The sequence below is a fragment of the Lontra canadensis genome, unplaced genomic scaffold (assembly GCF_010015895.1).
Source record: "Lontra canadensis isolate GAN:19392208 unplaced genomic scaffold, GSC_riverotter_1.0 scaffold1355, whole genome shotgun sequence".
Lineage (NCBI taxonomy): Eukaryota > Metazoa > Chordata > Mammalia > Carnivora > Mustelidae > Lontra > Lontra canadensis.
Genome location: NW_022632339.1, coordinates 1 through 3,036, shown reverse-complemented (window position 1 = coordinate 3,036; position 3,036 = coordinate 1). Strand labels below are relative to the sequence as shown.

The 3,036-nt window shown below is 47.7% G+C and overlaps 1 non-coding gene across 1 annotated transcript; it reads right to left on the bottom strand.

The window, feature by feature from the left end:
• Positions 1-2,813: 2,813 nt before the first annotated feature.
• TRNAV-CAC lies at positions 2,814-2,886 on the bottom strand. The gene has a single exon. It is a non-coding gene; the product is annotated as a tRNA-Val (tRNA).
• Positions 2,887-3,036: the final 150 nt, after the last annotated feature.

The following is a 3,036-nucleotide window of genomic DNA, read 5'->3' as shown; positions in this document are numbered from 1 at the left end:
TAGTGATCCACGTAAAAATTATTTAATGTTGTGAGTATATATTTTTGTTCTATACAAACCTTTTTTTTTTTTTTTAGATTTATTAGAATTAAAAAAAAATTTTTTTTTTTAGGGGCACCTGGGTGGCTCAGTCGTTAAGCATCTGCCTTGGCTCAGGTCATGATCCCAGGGTCCTGGGATTTAGCCCCACATTGGGCTCCCTGCTGGTCAGGAAGCCTGCTTTTCCTTCTCCCACTCCCCCTGCTTCTGTTCCTCTCCCTCGTTATGTCTCTCTCTGTCAAATAAATGAATAAAATCTTAAAAAAAAATTATTCTTAATAATCTCTACTCCCAGTGTAGGGATCAAACCCACAACCTCAAGAGCAAGAGTCACATGCTCTGCCAACAGAGACCAATAGAGCCAGCCAAGCGCCCCTCGTATAAACTTTTTTTTTTTTTTAAGATTTTATTTATTTACAGACAGAGATCACAAGCAGGCAGAGAGGCAGGCAGAGAGAGAGGGAAGCAGGCTTCCCGCCGAGCAGAGAGCCTGACTCTGGGCTCGATCCCAGGAACCTGGGACCATGACCTGAGCCGAAAGCAGAGGCCTCAACTCACTGAGCCACCCAGGCAGCCCTCGTACAAACTTTTTAATAAAAAAAATTTTTTAAGTATATATTTATATGAGTATCCAGGACAAGCTTCACATATATGTTTATTTTTTCTAAGAAAAGCTACAGTAGTTTTTAACAACTATTTAAGGCCAACTTGACATGCAGGTGTACGTATTTAAAATGTACAACTTGTTAAGTTTTGGCACATGTATTGATCTATGTAACCATTTTAAACTCCAGGGCTGACTTGCCTGTTATGCACCATAGTCAGACATGAAAATGCTTTAATTTATTGTAAATTTAAAAATGCTTAAATTTTTTAAAAAATTTTATTTATTTATTTGACATGGAGAGAGATCACAAGTAGGCAGAGAGGCAGGCAGAGAGAGAGAGAGAGGAAGCAGGCTCCCCGCTGAGCAGAGAACCTGACAGCGACAGTGACACAGGGCTCCATCCCAGAACCCTGAGACCATGAACGGAGCCAAAGGCAGAGGCTTAACCCACTGAGCCACCAAGGTGCCCCCAAAATGCTTTAATTCTTAAAAAATTCTTTTAAATTCAAAGAAAATTGTGAATTTTTATATTAAGATATTTTCACACATTGATATTCATCCTTATACCAACACATTTGTAAAATATTTTTATACTGATGTATTTTTAAAGGCTTTTAATATTTAAAAAATATGTTCTTATGAAAGAAGTGGCCCAAGAAGGTCAAAGTGCCTATGGGCAATAAAAGTCACAACAGAGCTGGCCACAATTAAAATACTGTACATAGTCACCCCCATCCCCCTCCCATAAAATTTCTTGGGGCCCCTTTTTAATTCTTATCCCCAGCCATTCGCCTCCCACTGCCAAAGCAACCTATGAACTGCTTCTATCATTATAGTTTTCATTTTCCAGAATTTTATAATCTTCTTTTTAAAGATTTTATTCTTTATTTGAGAGAGAGACAGAGAAAGAGCAGGAGAGGAGCAGAGGGAGAAGGACAAGCAGACTCAGCGAGCACAGACCTGGACTCCTGGGTTTGATCCTAGGATCCTGCGATCAGGACCAGGCCGAAACCAAGAGTCAGGCACTTAACTGACTGAGCCATTCAGGGGCCCCCATTTTCTAGAGTTTTATATAAATGGAATTTATATAGCACTCTCTTTTGGTTGGGCTTTCAATCAGCATAATTATTTGGAGATCCATGTTGTTTATCAATAGTTCATTCCCTTTCTGGGGCATGAAGTGTGGAGGAGTGTTCTGTTGCATGGGGACACAACAATTTACCTTCACCTGTTAATCGGCCTTTGGGTTGTTTCTAGTTTCTGGCTATTACCCGTAAAGCTGCTATGAGCATTCGGGTACCCATCTTCATACCTGCATTTGCTTGTTATTTTTTGTTTGTTTGTTTGTTTGTTTACATAAATCCCAAGGATTAGAATGGCAGAATCATAGTGTGGTAGTTGAACTTTTAAAGAAACTTCAAAGTGGATTTTGGATTCACAGCAGGAGTGCCCGCGTGCATCCGTTTGTCCCACTGTTGACCGCCGGACAAGGCAGGCTTTCAGAGTAACCTAGTGGTAGCTCGTTGTTTTTAATTTGCGTTGCTCTAGTAAATAACGTTGAACACCTTTCCTTGCGATCATCTGTTCATCTGTCTTCTTTGGTGACGTGTCTGTTCAATGTTTTGCCTACTTTTGGTGAGGGAGGGGTTGGATTGTGAGAATAACTTTTTAATCAGAGGGAAACATACCGTTTGCACCGATTGAGAACCGAGGACCTGGGGAGCCCTCGTGGGGAGAGACCGAGAAGAGGGAGGGAGAAAGGAGATCACGTTTGAGGCGCGGCCGGGTGGTGGCAGCTGAAACGGAGAAACCGGGAAAGGCGGGTTTGGGGGGGACCCGCTCCTCGGTCTCCTCGGTCCTGCGGGCCATCCGGTCCCCCGCACCGATTCCCCGGAGGGGGCGCCCCCAGCCGAGAGGCGGGCCCCTGGGCCGAGTCCGACCGAGAACCCCCCAGGGGCCCCCAGGGACCGCATCGGAACCGCATCGGAACCGCGGGCTTCCTTTCCCTTTCTGGGGCCGGAAAGTGACAAAGCAAAGGAGGCGGCGCGGGGGCTGCAAAGCCGCCCGCTGCCCCCGCAGGGACAAGCCACCCGCCGACCGGCCCCCTGCCGCGGGGGGTGGGCCGATTCGGCCGCAGGACCCCGAGGCCGCGGGCAAAAGGGACACGTGTTTCCGCCCGGTTTCGAACCGGGGACCTTTCGCGTGTGAGGCGAACGTGATAACCACTACACTACGGAAACCGGCCGCCGGGCGCCGCCTGCAAAGCCGCCTTGTCGCTGGGCGGCCGCGGGCGGGACCGATGCGCCCCCGCCGAGAGCTCCGGCCCCGCGCGAGCTGGGACGGCGCGGCCGCTGCGGGAGGGGGAGCCGCGGCCGCTGCGGGAGGGGGAG